Here is a 21,377-nt window from a genome sequence, read left to right as displayed (position 1 = left end):
TGGCACTCTGACACAGATGATTTTATATAAAACAGCAACTTATTTTTAATGTCTATGAGCTAAAGATTTCTCAGGACATCTTTTGATTTCATGTAAAGTGTCCAATGTAGCAATCTTTGCCTTACAAACAGACTTGTGCATTCCAGAAAGGAAGCATGCATTTCACTTTCTCAAATATAAATATGTAATTCTTAAAAAATAATTTTTTTTTTACTTGCTTGGAGCAAAGACTAAAAGCAAGTATTTAATCTCGCTTCCTTTGCCAGTGCAAACGTAACTAATTCTGATCCTCATTTCCATTTCTTCCTTAATCTTTTTAAACCAGGGTTGGGCCAGCATTTATTCCCAAGCTTTCGGAGAAGTAGCCTGTATTTCAAACAGGGCTGTGATGCTGCTGCACGTTGTCCTGACCGGCGCTGTCCGGGTCCTTGCTGGAGAAAGAAACGGGAGGCATTTTACTCACAATCACAGAGCTTACGTATGCCAGCATCACAGAATGCAAAAATAACTTTGCAACAATCTGAAAGGGTAATTTATGGAGTGTGGACAGTAAATGGGGTATGTTTTCTGTCCTGAAAATCCCAGATGAGGGCAGGCTTATGAATAATTTTCAAAAATCAGGAAGTCTATGGAAATCCCCACTGTCTTATAAAGACTGCACCATGCTCATTGCATCTCCTATGGCTTCTGCCTCCTTCAAGGTTCCTTGGTCCTGACTCCTCATGGTAAGGGCCAAAGAACACAGGCACCTGCCTCCAGCAAATCCACTCCGATTCCCACCTCATTCCCAGACACAAATTTCCATGAAAACCAGACAGAGGACAGAAAGTAGGGGCAGGATATTCCAAAAGCACTTCAGATCTGCAGCCTGATTTCATTAGACTCTCTGGCTTGTTTCTTTAGTCCCTGGTGTGTTGACTGCAAGTGAAACCTTGCTAAAGCTGACACTTCAGAACTGAGAGTCTGAACACTTAAGGAAGGACGTGCCCAGAAGGAAGGACTAGAAGCTCAGAGACAGTGAGGAAGGGGGCATTGCTCAGCGATGCTTAGATGCCTTTATGAGCTGACTCTACTGGAAGTCACTTGCCATGTCTCTGAACCACCCACACATCCCTATAACATATGAAAGCTGTTCAGCCCAAAGGAAAAAAAAAATTGACGGTTGTCATTAATCCAAGTTTAAACACAACAGTTTCCAAGAGTCCATTTCAGCCACTCCCTACCTGCAGACACCCAACCTGAGAAGCTGGTAGGGAATGGATGTTTTGGCACCACTGGGGGCGGAGGCAGGCGGCACCCAGGGGGTTTCTGTCTCTCCTGTTGCTCTGCAGCTGAGAGCCACACCCACGAGCTGATGAGGTAGCATCTGTCTGAAAGGTCTTCCTTGATGATGTGGCAAACTTCGAGGCCCAAGCACAGAAGCACCTGGACACCAACCCTTCCCTGCAAGCCACACGGCTGGTCGAAGGTTCTGGTTACCAGGGATGACACGCTTTTTCCAACAAGATTTTAAGCACATGTGGCTTACATCAACGGGGTCTCGTATTCATTCTGTGTTTAGACCACTTGCCTCGCACATTCTCATATTTACACATGTTCACTGAATGTAACCTCAAGTGAATTCTTTAAGAAGTCTTAATGTGCTTGAGACTTCTCAAATATAATTTGGACTTTAAATTAAATTTGTACCCTGATGGGAAACTGCAATGCTTGAATGCGGTTTACAGCAGCAAGTGGTCGCACAGGAGGCCTTGGAATAGAACTCAGTTACCTGGAAAGAACTCACACCTTGTGGCCCACGTTCCATGTAAGACGAAACAAGTTTTGACTACAAAATCCAGCTCACCGCCTGCATCTGAAAGCCGGGGAGCCTGCAGTACATAAGATAAAGTCTTGCTTTTCCATTTGTCCTTAGATGACCCTACAGCGAAGCATTGCAACACACCAGAGATGCATAATTCTAGACGCTAGAACCCACTGCCATGCTCCTGGGTTTGCGGTTTTGGGTTTGGTTGGGTGTTTTAATAAACCACCACGTTCCTTCTGCTTTCATGTTTGGTTACCAATAATTGTGCTGCATTAGGTGTAAAATTCAATACAGTGATTACAGTCTAGAGAATCCACACTTATTTTATTTAGCAGTTTTGTTTTATTTTATCTTTTCAGAGAGCACTGCCCACAGGGAAAAATAAACCAGAACAAGAAGAGTCAAATTCCCTTATTATGCACTAGCGATAATGAAAGCAGACTTATCTACGGGGAACCACGGGCGAGCTAGAGACTAGCTACTGGAACTAAAAACAAATTTCTTATTCAGGAAAATGTGAATGAGTAAGAATCTGCTAGTGAAGTTTCTTACTTTGCACAAAAATTAAATGAAATCTTCAGAGTAGCACAGGCTGGGCACAGTGGCTCCGGCCTATACTCCCAACACTTTGGGAGGCTGAGGTGGGAGGACTGCCTGAACTCAGGGGTTCGAGACCAGCCTGGACAACTTGGCGAAACCCTGTCTTTACTAAAAATATAAAAAATTAGCTGGACATGGTGGCACACACCTGTAGTCCCTGCTGCTTGGGAGGCTGAAGCATGAGAATCACTTGAACCCAGGAGGCAGAGGTTGCAGTGATCTGAGATCCCCCCACTGCACTCCAGCCTGGGCAACAGAGTGAGACTCTGTCTCAAAAAATAAAAATTGTTTTTTAAAAGGAGTAGCTTAGCTAAAAGGGTAGAAGGTTACTCAATGACGTATCACCTATAGTACACATATTGTACATTGATAATAACAAATGGCATGTGAGCACTATGGATTGACTTCAGAAGACTTTGCCATAAGTTTCAGTATTGCAAGTGAAGGGAAAGGCCTCTGTTATGTGCAACCTGTCATGATCAAATTGTGTGACTATGTCTTTGCAAAGGTTAATTCTATAGCAATACAGTTAGTTGATGCACTTTCTTCCTCTGGGATGCCAGCACTTTAAGAATACTGTTCTTCAAAATAATCATTTGTATTACTCTCAAAATACATGCAAAATAAGAAATTTGTCATCAGGCTGGAATTATCTTTAAATAGAGGATATTCAAATAACATTTTTATGCATGGAGTTGTCGCAGCACGATTCCAACAAAAGCTGAGCTATTTGTTACCAGGCACACAATGTTTGGGTCTGAAAGCTGATATTTTATTTTGCTCTTTAAAAACATGAAGTGACTCAATGGGAAATTATACATGCATTTTTTCCCTCCAATGTAAAAACTGCAGGTTTAGTACCAAACAGGTCACACTGGCATTCAATTTTCTGTTGCTATCCTATCTGGTTCCCTAGTGGCATAAGGTCACTAAAATTCTACTCCTGTGGCCAAGTTACATGATAGATGTGTGGCTGCTCATTATATTAAATTTGAATTCCTAAGCTAAACATTCTAGACCTGTGCTATTCAGCATGGTGGCCACTAGCCACGTGTAGCTATGGAGTCCTTGAAATGTGACCAGTCCAGATGGAGACGTGCTGTAAGTACAAACTACACAATGGATTTTGAGGATTTCATATAGAAGAAAATAAAGTTAAATATCTCATTAATATTTTACACTGATTACATATGAAATAATATTTTCAGCATGTGTTACATAAATTACATTACTAAAATTAATTTCACCGTTTTTGTCTTTTCTAATGTGGCTACTAGAAGATTTAAAACTATCCCTGAGGTTCATGTTCTATTTCTTTTGCCCAGCACTGCTAGGACCTTCCACAGACTTTGGGACTTTGTCTCCATGTCACCTATTCCCTTCCGGTCACTTCTGTTTTTGTTTTTACTTTTTGTTTTGTTTTTTCCAGACGGTGTCTTGCTCTGTCGCCCAGGCTGGAGTCCAATGGGTGATCTCAGCTCACTGCAACCTCTGCCTCCCAGGTTCAAGCAATTCTCCTGCCTCAGCCTCAGTAGCTGGGATTACAGGCGCCCACCACCACGTCTGGCTAATTTTTGCATTTTTAGTAGAGATGAGGTTTCACCATATTGGCCAGGCTGGTCTCGAACTCCTGATCTCATGATCTGCCTGCCTCATTCTCCCAAAGTGCTGGGATTATAGGTGTGAGCCACCGCACTCAGTTTCTGGTCACTTCTGTAACAGGCACCCTGATCTGACCAAGATAACTACATACAGCAGAGTCCTGTGGGTGGATCCTAGAGTCAGCCTGTCAGTTCTGATGCTGCACTGGCTCCCACTGCTGTGTGACTCCAGGCAAGGTGCTCAGCACTCCTGAGCCTTGCTTTGCTATTCTGGAAAATGAGGGCAATTAGAGCACCTCCTGCAACGATCCACGGTGAGGACAGGCCTAGCAGTATGGCTCCTGCGGCTATACCATCTGGTGAGTGAATATCACCTGCCACCTTCCACAACATTGCACCTCTCCCTTCCTTTCTATAAGATTGCTTTCTTCCCTACCTCTCAACTTCACACTTGAGATACTGAAGTCGGTGTCTGGTCTGATCCCTCCAATACACCAGAGGGTTGGGACAGTTTCCGTACTGTGTGACCCACTCTCAGGTAACACTTCCACCCTCCAAACACAGCAGCGAGCATGATTCGCCCACCCTCCTGCACAGTGCTACCTCCAGCATCCCCACCAATCCAGATCCAACAGGTCATGGCACAGCTCAAGGGCCTCAGCCTTCGGGTAGCGTGCTCTGATCCTCTGATCTTCCTATGGAATGGTGTAGATTGCTTTTTGATTGCATGACTCTATTTTATGTTATTTATACTCTACCTTGTTCTGAAAAAGGGAATCGAAGCGATCTACAAGGATATGTGCAATACGACAAAGTTGTTTAAAATTCAGAAGCAAAATAAAAAATCAAGATGAAGCTCAAGGGAAACAAGGGTAAGAACAGAAACTTGAGTAAAGAATGCAGTGGCCCTCCAGGCAGGCCTCAGGGGCTTGCATATCTGCAGGAGTTGGGTTATTCACGCGTCTCCAAATAATGAAATCCAACAGACAATCACTCCTGATGCTAAGGCTAAAAATGAAATCCTTTAATGATTCCACAAGAAAGAAGGACCCGTGTGATAGCAAGCATGCCCAAGAATGGCCCTACAGCAAACCCAGTGCGTTGCACGAGGCCGTCTCCCCTCTAAGGAACATCCCCTCCATTGCCATACAGTCTAGAGCCCCGTTCACTGCTATGCTGGCCCAGTTCAGGCAGGTGGTTCCCATTGAGGATGCCACTGTTGTGAGTATGTGAACTCAGCTCCTTCAAGATGCCGTGATGTGCACGTTTACCCCCTTTCTAGATTTCATGACACAAGCATTCATGCCTTTTCTAGATTCTACAGCAAGTATGTTCACCCCCTTTCCAGATTCCAGGATTTCCAGATTTCACAGTCACCCCCCAGATTATAGATTCCATGGCATGCACATTCGCCCATTTTCTAGATTCTGTGCTGTGAATGCTCCCCTCCTTTCTAGATTTGGTGGTGTGCATGTCTGCCCCAATTCCAATTCCACAGCATTCTTGCTCGCCTCCCTCTCTAGATTCCATAGCGTAGGAATTCATCCCCTTTCTGGATGTTGCCTCCCTGAAGGCATTCCCCAAGGTTTCTGCATAGTGTCTTGCATGAAGTCTTGCACAGAACATAAAGCAAAAACATGGACTAAATGGACAGCTTGCCATTTCACCATATAGTTTGTAGCTTCCAGCCTCTCTTCCTTTGCACATGCCTTTCCCGTGATCTGGAGCACCCTCTCTGCCACTGGTGTCCTGCACCTTCACAACTTCAGTCAAATCTGACTGCCACCATCTCTGCCTACTCAGCATTCCCTAAATTCTCAGGCATTTCACCTGTCCTGCATTAACTTCCACCTGCAGATATTTATCCTAAGGACACTGCAGTTAGAATGTCCTTGCAAGGGTGAATTCTCTCTTCAACTAAACTTAGCTATTTGAAGTAAAAAGGGCGGTAGTTTTGTTTACATGTTAACACAACCCATGGAAAAGAGAAAAATTCAAGCATGCCACTAATTGCTGAAGTCAGACAGACAGGTGGATAAGCAGGCTTCACAGCAGAATGTTCTGGCTTCTCTCACTAAATTTGCAGTTGTCTGTCTAATCTCTAGATGTGTCCAGTGTCTTAACAGTTGCTGTGTGACTCATACTCCTCTTTTTTAGGACAGTGCTCTCATTTAATAGATGCTCAATATATTTTAATAAGAGATGTATTTCCAGGTTGCTTAAGACCAATAAAGAAAAATCATTATCATTTATTGCTTAATTTTGCAAAGAAAAAGTTTATATTGATGCTAAATGCATTTACAAATGTGCTCTTAATGTACAAACAAATGCAGCCCTTACTGTGGGTTACACATACTTATGAAATCATCTTATAGACTTACCTTTGGTTTTACAATTTGGTTATAGGGTACTTAGAAGAAACTGCCCTTGTGGGGCGTTCTGTTTAATCACTTATATTTACAAGTATTAGAAAACTGCAAAAATAAATTCAGTTTCATTAATAGATATTAGATCTTCAGAACTGATACTATTTCAGCTTTAAGATCCTTTTATTGACTGGGCATGGTGGCTCAGGCCTATAATCCCAGCACTTTAGGAGGCCGAGGCAGGCAGATCACCTGAGGTCAAGAGTTTGAGACCAGCCTAGCCAACATGGCAAAACCCCGTCTCTACCAAAAATACAAAAACTATCCCAGCGTGTTGGCGGGTGCCTGTAGTCCCAGCTACTTGGGAGACCAAGGCAGGAGATCGCTTGCACCCAGCTGCAGGGAGCCGGGATTGCACCCTTGCACTCCAGCGTGGGTGACAGAACAAGACTCCAGCTCAAAAACTAAATATAAATAAATAAATAAAATCCTTTTACTCTGATGCCTCAATAGTAATCAATAATATTCCTCTCTATTTTAATGGCAGGGCCTTTAGGTTTCAGAATTGGGGGTAAATACTGGCAACCTGCTGATCTAACATCTCCTGAAAAGTCTTCCTAGGTTTGATTTTTATTGTCATTACTTCTATTTTAAAACTCTGTAGTGAAGTAGGTTTTACTGCCAGGGTCAAATAGACTGGAAAATACTGTTCAACACTGAAGATGCAATGTTTCCCTCCACTTTTGCTTATTCTCTCCTCTTGCTGCCATATCTTGCACTGCAGAAAAAGCAAGCCTTGCACAAGGCAAGTTTAAACTTTGTGCAATTATAGACCCAGATTTGTAAATCTGGCAGCAGGCTCACATCAGCTTTGTGAGGCTGGATATAATTTCAATGAGAATCCATTCAACATATGAAATCTTCTTCGAACGTTTCTCAATTGGCCCTTGGTTTCTTTTCAAAATGTTTTTACCTCATTTCCTAATAAAAGAAATCTCAGCTTTCTGATACATTTAATTAAAAACTTTTATGTTGAGACTGTAAATGTGAGTGGTTTCTGTTTCAAAACATTGCATTTTACTAGCACATGCTTCACTTATTATTTATATTCTGCTTAGATCTCTGCATTTCCCATGTCAAAATCCTGAAATGCACCTCCTTCAGTGCTGAGGTCTAAAGTTTTCCCTTCCTAAGCATTGCCACAGTCATCCCCCCTTCCTCCCACAGGACCCTCATAATAGCTTCTTTCAGTCCCTACTCTGAACCCTGAGACCCCCGTTCGCTCTCATGTCAGGCAGAATTCTGAGCCTCTGCTGCACACAGAGGCGGGTCCAGGGAGGTATCCCGTGTTTCTGAAATTCCTTCCTTGCCTGTGCCGAAGCTTCCCAATTCTCCCAAGAGTCCTCGTTTTAAGGACACAGCATCGTGCTAGCCTTCAGCATTTCCCTCCATGCACTGTAAATGGATAACCAGCTTGGGTGCTGGGAAATTCACCTTGCTATCCCCACTTCTCAGCCTTTAGCAATGTGTATGGAATGCACTTGGCTCCCTTCAAATTGTGTGTGAAGGGTGACATCTGACTATGAGCAACCAAAAAGAACCATTTAATCAGGACAAATTCCCTTTGAGCTTATTAAGGCTTGAGTGTGGATTTTTTTTTTTTTTTTTTGACAGTCTCGTTCTTGTTGCCCAGGCTGGAATGCAGTCAGTGGTGCAATCTTGTCTCACTGCAACCTGCGCCTCCCAGGTTCAAGCGATTCTCCTGCCTCAGCCTCCTAAGTAGCTGGGATTATGGGCGCGCATCACCACGCCCAGCTATGAGTGTGGATTTTTAAAATGTCAGCAGCACCGTCGCTGTAACCATGAAACAGTTAAGTGGTCATGGTTTTAAGAAGTGCAGTTTTGGGGGACAAAAACATGACCAATAGACTCTATCTCAGCATCCAATTCTTAAATTAGTTAATACAAACTTGGGCCCCACTTTCCAATAGAGGCACAGCTCTAAGTAAAGGCTGGTACCCAGCTCTGCCCATTCAAACTATTTGGTGAACAGGGCGAATGGGAGAAATTGTAGGTAGTACTGCAGAATCTGCCTGCCTGGGAGAACGGGGTTTCCATGAAATAAAGCTTTAAGGTCCCCAGATGCCAGGACTCTCTCCCTCCTCTATTCTTCAATGCGGCCCCCACCAGCCCACATGTGATGAGAAACCACTGCCCATGCAGAGGCCCCAGCGGCAGGCAAGGGCAGGTCTGTGGATGAAAGAGGGGAATATCGCAAAGGGGTTTCTGTTTCTGGCTGGAGGGGAGTTTCAGGGAGGGCAGCGAGGTCCAGGCTCCAAAGCTGGCAGCCACCTCTACAGATGGAAAGCTCCAGTAGCAGGACCCATGAAGGGACACAGCAGGGCTTGTCCTATGTCATTGGGCCATCGAGACCTCAAGGACTGCCTGGATTTCGGGAATTCACATCTGCAAACCAAGAAAGAGCAGCATGTTTCCATTGCCAATTCCAATCAATTTATTAAATTAAGGCAATAGGTAACTAACAGATTTACTAAGATCTTGGGTTTTTCTTACTGTCCATCTTAGTTCAGGTGAAAAGATTCACACCACCAGCTAATCTGATTCTGAGATGCAGCTTCTGAGTGTGCACAAGATAATGCTTCCCTGCCAGGCGTGCAGAAAATCGTGCACGCTCCAATTTAGTCTTTCTTTTACTTTCCAACTTTAAGTACTTTAGTGAGCCCCAAGAATGCATAGCCCACCATTTCCACCCAGTTATAAAGAAAATTAATCTTTCCACCAATAGCAGATAATCACTTAATGGAAATAGAACCATAGTACGTCACTAAATAAGGCTTCACTCCTTTGCTCCCCTGCACTCAAAACTGAGGTGCAGATGCATTTCTACACTTTTCAAATGAACATTTCGGAACTTTCGCTGAACGCTTACACAGAGTAAAAATAAGGGTCTCCTATTTTTTTAAAGTCATTCTATATGTGCCTGTTTTCTATCCTATTCCTTAGAGGGCTGCCTTTTCCCCCTGGAGTATATTTTGCAGGGGGAATCATTATTGCAACAATGTTATCCCAAAACGGATCACGTATAAGACAAAAGCAGGTATAAAAATCGCATTCCCACTAAAACAATTCAAAATCATAGATTAGGCTTTAAAAGGAGGCAGCTACAAATCTAGGTTTGAAAAGCCTTTAGACACACTAAAGATTTGTCCCAGATCACATCAGACGTCTATTTCTCTAGGATCATAACAAAAGGAGTGATAAATTAATTCAAATGGCCTATTTTACACACTTGAAGGATATTTCTATTGTCACATAGAGCCATTCCGAATAGGACAGAGTCACATAATGAAACTTCCTTTGCACATTCTTCTGAACACACACTCAAGATAACCAAACCCCTTACTTTCATTGTAAAATTACTGTTTCTCATTTGCAATCAGGGTCTCCCAGATTATGACATGCGACCCTAAAAATAGGAGAACTTAAAAGTTAGTTTAAATCCAAAACTTAGACCTAGAGCTCCATTTTTAGACTCACCCTTTAATTTCTTGGTGTTGTCTACATTTTACTTAAATTTAGCAAAGTAATTTTAGCTCACCCTCCTTCACTACCTTCACTAGACTTTGCAAGGTTACAAACACGAAGCATTCAAGCCTCTCTCTTTTTAATATGAAAATGTTTTAAATAAAAAATAAAGTGAAAAGGGGAAGATCTCTCTTTTAACTTTAACTTTTTTAGCTATGTTGAAGAACTGGTTCAGGTGACAGCCCAGCCATTGGAAAACTCCTGTTGTTGTTTGTTTACAAAGTAACTGCTTTCAATCAATCACTGTGAGAAGTCTTACACTGACAATGCATCATGTACAGCTAATTAACTGACCCCTAATAATGGTGTGGGAAATACCAGGGAGAATGCTATAATGCAAGGAACAGCAACAAGACGGAAGGGTGGCTGGTCACTGCCACGCAGGAGCATCCCCAAATACCGCAGTGATTTTCAGAGTTTTCAAAAATCCCCTACTCACACCACTGCCACCAAGTATCATAATCTTCTGAAACTGCACCCCAAAGATCTGAACGTCTGTCACATCAGCCTATTTTTCGCACAAATGTTGCTCCTAAGATTCAAATTCAAGGTGTAGAACATTAAACAATAGCTGTATTGTGAAGGACCATGCTCCCTGGGAAAGCCCAAGAATCCTTACACATTGGGGAAAGAAAAAAGAACTCCTTTGCCATACTCCTTCTCTCTGGAAAACTGCCTCAGACACAAAGGGTAAAGAAGCAAAGAGGTGACAAAAACAGACCTGCATTCGGAGAGATCAGCTCTCAACTTAAACTGAGAAATGACCTGCAGCATCACAGAGCTGGGATTTTGCTACCTTGACCAAACTGCCTCCCAGACTCCGTAAGTCGCATTAGAAATGTAGGTGTCTGGCCGGGCGCGGTGGCTCACGCCTGTAATCCCAGCACTTTGGGAGGCCGAGGCGGGTGGATCACGAGGTCAAGAGCTCGAGACCATCCTGGTCAACATGGTGAAACCCCGTCTCTACTAAAAATACAAAACATTAGCTGGGCATGGTGGCGCGTGCCTGTAATCCCAGCTACTCAGGAGGCTGAGGCAGGAGAATTGCCTGAACCCAGGAGGCGGAGGTTGTGGTGAGCCGAGATCGTGCCATTGCACTCCAGCCTGGGTAACAAGAGTGAAACTCCGTCTCAAACAAAAAAAAAAAAAAAAAAAAAAAAAAAGAAATGTAGGTGTCTCTGTGTCAACACCTTCTGAATGGAGTTCTATGAAATAACAGGCAACATAGACATTTATTCACCATGACAATGTCTCCCCACCACTCCAGAGCCTATGACTGGAGCTTACTTGGAATCGGTTTTTGCCTGGGAATAGGAAAGACTTCAGAAACACTAGCCCTTCTGTTTCGAGAAGAAGAAATCCCCCCTTTATTTTTTGTTTAAAGATAGCAAGAAAAACAATCAAAGCTAATATTAACTTTAGAAAAAAAAGTGTTGAAAGTTTGCTATTAACCTTCTTACAATATAAGAAACATTTAAAATATACAATATGAGAAACATTTAAAATATACGTAACATCTAAGATTGTAGAATAGTATGTAAGTTACAAACTCCTTTTGACATCTTTCAGAGATGCTTTCCTTCTTACTTACGTATCTAGTATTCCACTGGGATCTTAGGTCTTACAACAAATAAAATATCTGATTTTGTAAGATTAAAAAATTCAACAAGGTTTTTCTTTAATATCAAAGCAAAACGTGGAAAGTGGAGGGGGAATGTTTATATGCAGCTGTGCATGCAGCTGCCTTACACAACCCCTTCAATGGTAAACGCTAATTTTCTAAATTTTAGCTAAAGGATTCGCATCAGATTAAATCACCAATAATCCCTCATGAAATAAAGATAAATGTGAAATAATGTACTACAACTCTAAAATTTTTTACATAGAATGAAGTAATTATAAAATGTTACAAAAGAGAAGAAACTGAAATGATAAGCGCTACTGGAATTACATATTCCTTAACAAATGTCTCAAGATAGATGATCCTATTGCTAATTTGGTGTAATTTCCAAAAGCCATTGACCCAAACCGAAGCTAGGATTCCCAAAAGGCAAATAGCATTTGTGACGTGTGTGGCTCCTTTGTAAAACTTGATCTATTAGCCACAAGTTTGCATAGCTCACCCTGATTCTGCTAGAATTACAATTTCCATGGTGTAATCAGCTTATTAATAATTTGGCACACGGTGAATTAATTTACATGGTTGGGTTTTTTATAACGTCTGTTGCCTGATCCTCCTATGGTTGAAGGCTAAGAGCTCTGCCCTGCCCTGGGAGCTGGCACCGGCTGATGCCCGGCAGAGCAAGGGTTAACTGTGAGACTGTGACAGTTCTCCCTTCAGGGGCTCTAAACTACTTGGAAAGAATGGAAAACAGTCAAAAATAGTCCCAAAGGTAAACAAACTCTGTGCCCTATGGATGTCATTCAGGAACGAATAAAATGTATTTTTATTCACATTGAAAGTTTTCCGAACTACAAAAGCTATGGAGACATGTACAGTGTGAAACCTGTAGCACATAGGAATATGTTATTTTGAAGGATAAAAGAAATTATATTTAGATCAACCAAGAGTTGTATTAAATCCACATCGTCATTGAAACTGTTTATTTTACTGGGCAGTTTAGTCTGTTGTTAATAACAGCATTTGTCTTGTACTTAAAAGATAATTAATACCTCTGTGCATCTATGCAACATATCATAGCAATAAACGGAAGATGTATTTCAGACAGAAAGCAGGAAAGGCTAGCTGATAAAATACAGGCTACATTTTTTTTTAACATGCCAAGTGTTGCAACTACGGTGGTAAACTGGAAGCAAATAAACACAACCGCTGCAGGCTGAGGAAGGGGAAGGTGAAAAGACAGAGTGGGATAAGAAACGGACCGTTCCTGGAGCTGAGAGCCGCTCCCAGCGCCGGTGTTGCCGCGCGCGTGCAGGAGGGTGCCGTCGGGGGTCATTCCACCACCGGGACCAGCGGACAGTGATAGCTCAGCCTCACACCTGGTCCCACTTTAGGCCAAGCGTGAGCTGTAGTTCAACCTTGATTGCCATTCCAGACAATGACAAATAACCTCTTGCCCAGGACCCCAGATGAAGTCCCCGCGGCGTGCTCCCCTGGCCCTTGTCAATTTCGGGGTGCCCCTCCTCTCCATCCGCACCCGACTGCAGGCGCCTACCGGGGACCCCGCACTGGTGAGCCGTCCCTCCTGGCGTTGCACGCCCCACCTGTCCGGGCGCCGTCAGAAGGGCCCTGCGGAGCGCGCCCCTCGGGCCACCCCGCTGCCGTCGTCCCCGCAGCCGACGTCGCCAGCTCGGGGCCGGGGCACGGCGCGTGGGGCGCGAGACTTACCGAGACGGTGGCGCCGCCGTCGGGGGAGGGCGTTTCCTGCACGTGTATGCCCGCGCGCGTGCCTTGGCCGTGCGCGCCGAGCCGCGTCGCACTAACTCCCTAGGCGCCGACGGGCTCAGCCCATGGTGCGGGCGCCCGGCTCAGGGAGGCTCCGGCTCCCGCCAATCGCCGAGCAGGGCAGCCGCCCCGACGCGCGACTTGCGAACCAGGAGTGCGCGCCGGGGGCGGGGCGGGGGCGCGTGGGCGGGAGTGCACGCGCGTGGCCAGGTGCTCGTGGGTGCGAGCGCGCGGGAGTGTCCGAGTGCGCGCGTGTCCGTGTTTGCGTGGGGGTGGGGTGCGCGCGTGTCCTCGGGACCGGGAGCGCGGTCGGCGCGGGCGTATTTGGACACTACGCGCCCTGCCCGCTTGGGTTTAGGACGCTGCTGGAGGCTCCCGGGAGGAAGAGGAGGAGGAGGAGGAGGAAGAGGAGGAGGCGGAGGAGGAGGAAGAGGAGGAGGCGGAGGAGCCGAGGCTGGGACGGCGGGAGGAGAGAGTCCGGCCCCACAGGAAAGGAACCCGGGACGCGACCACTGGAGGCGCGAGGAGCGCGGAGAGGACCAGTGGGGAGGAGAGGAGGGTAGGGGGAGGTGCGGGCGGGGAGCCGCGGGATGCTAGCTCCTACAACTCCGGGTCGCTGTTAGAGTGAAATTTTTCCAGCCTCAGTGAAAACCGTTACAAACATGGAAAATAGTAAAAGTGAAAACGGTTGCGACACTAGACGTTTATGAAATGCCCGCGGACTGCCCTCGATGCCGGTCGGAATTGGGACGGCGTCGCACGGAGCTTTGGGAAGGAGAGGCGCGGTGTGCGAGCGCCGCGGGCTGTGATGGGTGGAGCCGGATGCGGCCGCAGGGACGCGGGGATGCCGAGGGGAGCGCGGCCTGACCCGACCGACGCGCGCGGTGACAGCCGCCCTCGGGAGACAACTGCGCCCGGGAGAAGCAGCCTCCAAAGGATGCAGCGAGCAGGCTCCGCTCTCCGTCTCCGGGCGCGGGGGCTAAGCCCCGTCCGGATGTTTTCGTTTCTATGCGAATCCCAACGTGGACATCCGGCTTACCTGAGCGCAGCTCCTCTTCACTCCTGTCCCTCGGGGGCTGTCACGACCGCCCCAGAGCGATCTCTAGGAACCCGTCCCGGAGCGATCTCTTGCACACTCTCCCCATTCCGACCAAGTGAAAACTACCCATGTCCCTCCCTCTCCAAACTTTAACAGCCAAGAATTTCAGCAAACAGCCAGAAAGAAAGCTAAGTCCCCCCCACCACTCCACCCCAAGGGAAGGGAGGGAATAAGCACTCCTTTAATTTGAAAAATAATAATTAAAACTCCCTCAACTTTTAAGGCCGAGCAACATAATCTATTAATTGGTCGCTATTAACATGCAGTTTTATTGACCATAGCACACAGAAGTCTGATTGTGAGGGAGGAGTGTTTTCAATGAAAGTGGAGTTATTTTAGCTGCAGACGTGTTTACATTTCTGTGGTTTAGTCTATAACTTTCTCTTTTTCTTGCTTCAGAATTCTGCTCCATGAAGCAAAGCCCTTAGCTCCCAGACATTCCAAAAAGTCTGCCAAAATAATAGAAAAAAAGAGAGAGGGAAGAAAAAACACACGGAGACCCCCAAGTCTGGGTCAGGCTCAGGGTTGGATGTGGGCAGGGTGAGTGTGCCCCCTCCCCACGCACTTTCCAGTTAAGAAAAAAAAAAAAAAAAGGCTTAAAGGCTCCATTTCCTGTTTGCTGGGGGACAAAAATAAAATGGACCTGAGCAACTGAGTTTAGAAACCGCCTTTTCCAGTACCTATAGGTTCTGACAGGATCTTTAACCCTACAGATGCCAAAATGGGCTCATTACAATTTGAGACCCTAGCCAAGGAAGCTTTTCCCGTGTTAAGGTGGACAGCCTTCGTGAAACTACAAATGCATTCCTAGGAAATTTCTTGAACAAACAGGCACACCATGGTAGTTGGAATACAAGCCCACCTCTCCATAGGTGGCCAAGAAAAGATACCAATAAAAATAAATATTGAAAACAGATTCAATTTCTGACAAGCATGGATCCTTTTTCCCTCTGAGCTACAAAGAACAGAATGCATATTTAAAGGTGGGTATTTAGTAATAGGGTGTTGTCAGTTTGTACAATCTGTGCTTGAATCGTCATTTGCAAAGTCGATTTCATTTCCTTTGGTATTGAATGTGCTCGCTAGTCACACAGAAGTCCCTATACTGCAGTTCACATGGCCTTAAAATCTTAAAAAATATTCTATCTGACTCTCTCCTTAACTACCAAACACATATTTTGTTTCCTGTTCTCTCTAATTATTCTCCAAATATTCCAGATCCAAGATATTTCACTGAATTTTGAAATCTTCCAGTTAGCCACTAATTTTCAAGTCTCACCATAGTGAACCCTTAAAGTAAATAGGTTCTGAACGTATTCAATGAGATCAGTAGCCCACAGGCCAATGACTCTGCTTTTTAATACTTTTAAATATGCTGCCGTTTCTCAATCATCATCACTAGCACTGAATATTATCACATTATAGAACAATGCTGAAAACAGTATGCGTGCTGATGAACAAAATAACGTTTAACGTTTTAAGAATAATGAACTGCACTTTAATAGTAGAAGGAACATGATCTCAAAATGAGCTCAGAAAAACCCCAATATTTGAAACAATGCTATTTGTGACTCTCCCTCATTACCATCTTCAGTCCCCCCCCAACAAAAAAAAAAAAAAAAAAAAAAAAAAACACTACAGAGTGAGAGAGGAGAGAGAGGGAGAAGGAAAGAGAATTTCTTAAAAGATGAAAGACGCATACTGAGCCCATTCATAAAATGTGGGTCATTAACCTTGAAGAACCTCAGTATCCAGAATCCTAGAGTTTTGCACAGCCCGTATGACAACATCTCCTCCAACTGATTGCATCTTGTAGTTACAGTTAGGAAGTTCTTTCTGTTGTCCAGCTAATCCCTGCCTGTGACCACAGGCAGCCCTTTAGTCTGCTTCACGATTTAGGTCAAATAGGAGGAAATCCGTTTCAATGAGTTAAATCAATTAAGTTAACCTGAAAGGCCAAAAGAACACAAGTAAGAGACAACTTCACTTTCTGTTCTGCAGGACAAACATCATAATTCTAATTAAAATGTCATTTAAAAGGAAAGTTTTTATAAAAACACCACTTGACAGATTCCATAGGAATTAGTATTTTAAACTATTTTATACATGAGATGGTCTTCTTTTTATATAAAGTTTTGTGGTCGACCTAATTCATTTTAAAATCCGTTTTATCCAAAACATGTTTTGGATTAATTTAAGTATTTGTTACTGGATAATGTCAAGCTCCTTTTCAATGAAATGTCCTGTGTTGGGTTGTCACACCTGTTAAATATAACCCTGCTTTTCTTTTGATATTCTGAGAAGGGCTTTAAAAGGTTTTCATCCCTCAATATGGAGATTTAATTGCTTTACCTATAATAAAAATAATCCCTATAAAATTCAGATTGTGGATATTTCAAAGCTGAAAGAACTATTGGATTGGGATGTAAAGGTTGCAGTTCAAAAAGTCTTCCACTTTTAATATAACATGCATGGTGTTATGAGTTATAAAATCCTGGTTATCATTTTGGAAGGTCTGGTTTTTGTTGTCCTTGCATGGAGTGTCTTTGAGCATACTTTATGGCTTAGCAGTTCTGTGTGTGCATGTGTGAAATATGGAAAGGGTGGCATATCCCTCTACAGTAAATGCTCACAAGGAAGGAAGTCTCAGATTCTGTTTTAAAGAAGGTACTGCAGTGAGATTCCTCACATTGACCCATTCACATCTTCGGTGAGCTCAAATCTGACTTGAAGCCATTCTGAGGATGGTCATGGTTTGAGAAAGAAGATTGCTCTCAGGCTTCAGCCATTGCCAGGCACCTGAGCCCTACTCCACAATCTCCACCCAATCACCTGGGACCTTCTTTTCATCATGCGAATGGGTCCATCAGGGTGGAAGCTTAGGAGTCATCAGAGCTTCCCTTGGGAAGCTGTTCTGTCCCATTCCTAGCTCCACTTTCCCTTATAGCAAATGATTAGAACACACGTAAGCAACCAAGACATGGAAGTGATGGGAATAAGTGTCAGAACACAACAGTTGGGGGTTCCCAATGGGGCATCCCTGGGTCCCTCTCTCCCCAGCTACCCTCACTCGTTCCCTGATTTCCATCACTGACTATTAGGGAACAGTACAGATGCGTATCTTCTCTTGGGGAACCTCTAACCTACTACACAAGCATTACTATTGTCTTTTATTACTTGCCGCTAAGAATTCGTTTTAAGTGTTCTTTATCCTTCCAGACAAACTAATTTCACACAACACTCTCACCCTCTGAAGCATTTTTTTAATCTACGTCAGATGCAGTTTAAGTCTTTAGTACACACAGCAGTTCTCAATAACACGTGGTTACCACAAACTGCTCCGTAAAATTGCATAATGCATAATTCCTATCAACTTGCATAACACACAAAATAAGTTGATATGAAACACATTGTACATCTGTCAATGAGCTTCGGTGACAAAGGTTATACAAAACAAGTCGGGAGACTCTATTTGTATTTTTAAAGTGGAATTACGTAGAGTACAACAGGAGATTTGCCCCAGCCTTTCTGACAATTATACTTGGGCGATTCAGTTTTGAACATCGTATACTATGACACTAAATCTATCATGAACAATTTTGTCATGTATATTTTCATAACATGATTACTCATGAATGTAAAACTAGTTGCAATTTTAGAAAATTGAGACAATTTATTCTCAGTGAAGTTTTGGATCGATAAAGTCACTAGCTGATATGGTTTGGCTGTGTGCCCACCCAAATCTCCCAGAATTCCTACATGTTGTGGGAGGGACTCAAGGGGAGGTAATTGAATCATGGGGGCCAATCTTTCCCATGCTCTTCTCATGATAGTGAATAAGTCTCACTAGGTCTGATGGGTTTATCAGGGGTTTCTGCTTTTGCTTCTTCCTTATTTTTCTCTTGTTGCTGCCATGTAAGAAGTGCCTTTCACCTTCCGCCATGATTCTGAGGCCTCCTCAGCCATGTGGAACTGTAAGTCCACTTAAACCTCTTTTTCTTTCCAGTCTCGGGTATGTCTTTAGCAGCAGCATGAAAACAGAATAATACAATAGCATAACAGTACATCAATACAAATAAAAGCGATATCTTAAGTTCTCTTTTGTATCCTAGAATAGTACATTAGGATTATTGGATGACCTGATACAATTTAAATGGGTAAAAAGTCCATCACAGATATAATGTGCCAGCAATTATTAGGAATGCATGTGACCAGGGATCCAGCACTTAGCAGCCACATGACTTTGGGCAAGTCATAACCACTGGGCTGAAGCCTCAATTCTCTTATTGATTTATTAACTGAGGCTGTTGAGGTTGATGACCTCAAATATACTAAGCACAGGACCTTCCAGGGAAGAACTTGGGTTATTCATCTTCATCTCTACTCTTTGGTGTAGTGACTAATTGATTGATTAAAGGGGAACCTATTGGTAATTTACTTCTCTTTAATAAGCCCTTGTGTACACAGTTCTTGTTTTTCTTCAGCAGCACTGCAGCAAGAAGTGTGCCTTCCTGGGATGGGTTCTGTCAACTTTGCATCCTATATCCACCTGGGGTGGGTGGAGAACTACACTTATACAGCAGCAGTTTCTGGGCCCTGCCTCCACATCGAAACCACTCTGATGATGAAGCTTCAAAACTATTGCCATCATCTGGGTGTCATCTCGACCCAGTGGATCAGAATCTCAGGGGACAGGGAGACCATGGCACAGATAGATACATTTGAAACTCCCCCAGGTAGTTGAAATGGACTTCCAGGATAGTGGTTATAGCAGTTGACATGATAGCCATTAAATGAATGATGAAGGAATTCTAGAAGCTTCATCTTATCAGACATCTCTGGGAAAGCATATTGTTGAAATGAACCTCTGGCAGGGCACAGTGGCTCAAACATGTAATTCCAGTGCTTTGGGATGCCAAGGTGGAAGGGGTTCAAGAGCAACCTGAGAAACATGGCAAAACCCCATCTATACAAAAATTTAAAAATTAGGCATGGTGATGCACAGTTGTGGTCCTAGCTACTGGGAAGGCTGAGGCAGGAAGATAGCTTGAGCCCATGAGCTGAAAGATGTGGTGAGCAACTGTGATCATGCCACTACACTCAGCCTAGGCAATAGAACAAGACCCTGTCTCTTTAAAAAAAAAAAAAAAAAACTTCCTACTCCCACAACAGCTACTTCCATTGCTAATGTCATTCTTCATGCGGTCACCAGGTCCTGGATACTTGGAATCCCTTCCTCATTTTGTCCCCTTGTCCTGCAATGTCCTTCCCATCCTTACCATAGCAGATGTCATTGATTTGGATCTACCATTTACAAAGCACTTACATGCATATTTGCCCTGGGGATAAGCATGCATGTAAGTGCTTTATAAATGCTCATCAGTCACCTTGTGCGGGAGTGACAAGGTGGAAACTCCAAGTTTGCACAAGTGAGTCAAGACTCAAACCCAAGCCTTTGAGTCTTCCCTGCATGGCCAGCTCACTACCCTCCCTTATCCAACGTCTCTCTCTGGGTACCTCCCTGCCAGCCCTGAGCCTAATGTAATTCCTATCCCCCAGCACTCCTTCCTACCTCTGAGACAGCACTTACTTCTCCTAACTTCATCATCCACGGATTGGAACTGTCTGCATCTTTCTCTTCCCTTTTACGCATCAGCTCCTTGAGGTAACCTTAGTTCCCCTTGACGAATTCAAGGGGATACTAGAGCCCCACCCCTCACTTATCCCATTGCTAAATAGTCATCATAGGCCATGTTGACCCCCTCAGCTCCTGTGAACTCCCCCTTCTGTCTATTTCCAGGGCCCATTTGCCTCATTCAAGGTTTTATAACCACACACCTGGCCACTGAGGCTGTCTCCTAACTGCCCACCTGGCCACTGGTATCTGCCTGCACCAAGTCACCCTGCACTACAGCAAGTACCATCTTGCAGTCTTAGAAGCCTTCAGGAACGTCTCCTGCCTGCTGAGTAGATTGCAGATGTATTTGCTAGGTGTCACAGGATGAGGATTAGAAAACTGTGAGCGTACGTTTTCACTTTTGCCTTGCAAAGGACAAGTTCTTCACCAGGGGCAATCTTTGATGTCTGCCTACCTGCCTGAAGGAGAAAGGGAGATTAGGATTTGTTACAGAAGAAATTCAAGGTGCAAGGTGGGATTATGGAGTGGAACAGGAGCTGCATTTCTTTAAGGCTCTGCGCTCAGCACCTCCCCGGCCTGGAGCATCCACTCAGGGAGTGCGCCAACAGTGTGGACGAAAAGAAAGTCCTGTGTGCCATTAAGATGTAGTGGGAGAGTTTGGATTCAGGAGGGAGAGAGAATAATATAGGGGAAAGTTTACTCTTTCTAAAGCCCACGAATTGTGGGGAGAGATAAAGGAAGGAGTTATAAGAAAGTCTGGGTCCCTACTGTCTTCTCTGGCTTCTGCCCAGAGCCAGGGGGCAGGTGAGGCCAAATCCCAGGACAGAGTGAGTTCTTGTACCCAGACCCTAATGAGGACCCTCGAAGTTCTTGAGCTCCAGAACCTAGGGTGGTGGAGCGGGGCCTGGGTGTTCCTCTGTGGTGTAGACTCTGAGCGAGAGTCCAGGCGCCTGCTGCAGTGAAGGAAGGTCACAGTGAACCTTGGAAATCGGCCTCTGGTCTTGCAGGTTGGGTAAAGGGTGTGGCTGAGCCTGGTGTAGAACAGCCGGCAGGCGCTGAGGGAAGGCTAGGTGGCCAGGAGCTGCCAAGACAGGCCCTGGATAATAAGTTCCCCCAGCCACGGGCTTCAGCCACATATGCCAGCCCAGCAAGAGGAACCCAGAGGGTAAGGGACTTTCCCCAGAAACCCAGAGGCACTGTGTCGAGGACCTCCATTCTTCCAGAAGACCTGTGCTACTCCCAAGTGTGGGTCAG

At 44.5% G+C, this 21,377-nt stretch overlaps 1 protein-coding gene across 3 annotated transcripts in view; it reads right to left on the bottom strand.

The window, feature by feature from the left end:
- The window catches only part of ERG (ETS transcription factor ERG), a 282,162-nt gene extending 267,552 nt beyond the window's left edge, over window positions 1–14,610 (bottom strand). For 2 of the 3 annotated variants that reach the window (XM_032276870.1, XM_032276871.1), the window contains exon 1: window positions 14,426–14,609. The gene's annotated coding sequence lies outside the window, so the exon portion shown is untranslated. Of the gene's footprint in view, window positions 1–14,425 lie in introns of all 3 variants that reach the window. The other variant, XM_032276875.1, reaches the window with a different exon arrangement.
- Window positions 14,611–21,377: the final 6,767 nt, after the last annotated feature.

This window comes from Sapajus apella, unplaced genomic scaffold (genome assembly GCF_009761245.1).
Source record: "Sapajus apella isolate SASKATOON/1434 unplaced genomic scaffold, GSC_monkey_1.0 scaffold8, whole genome shotgun sequence".
NCBI classification, from domain to species: Eukaryota; Metazoa; Chordata; class Mammalia; order Primates; family Cebidae; genus Sapajus; species Sapajus apella.
This window is presented reverse-complemented; position numbering and strand designations above follow the sequence as displayed.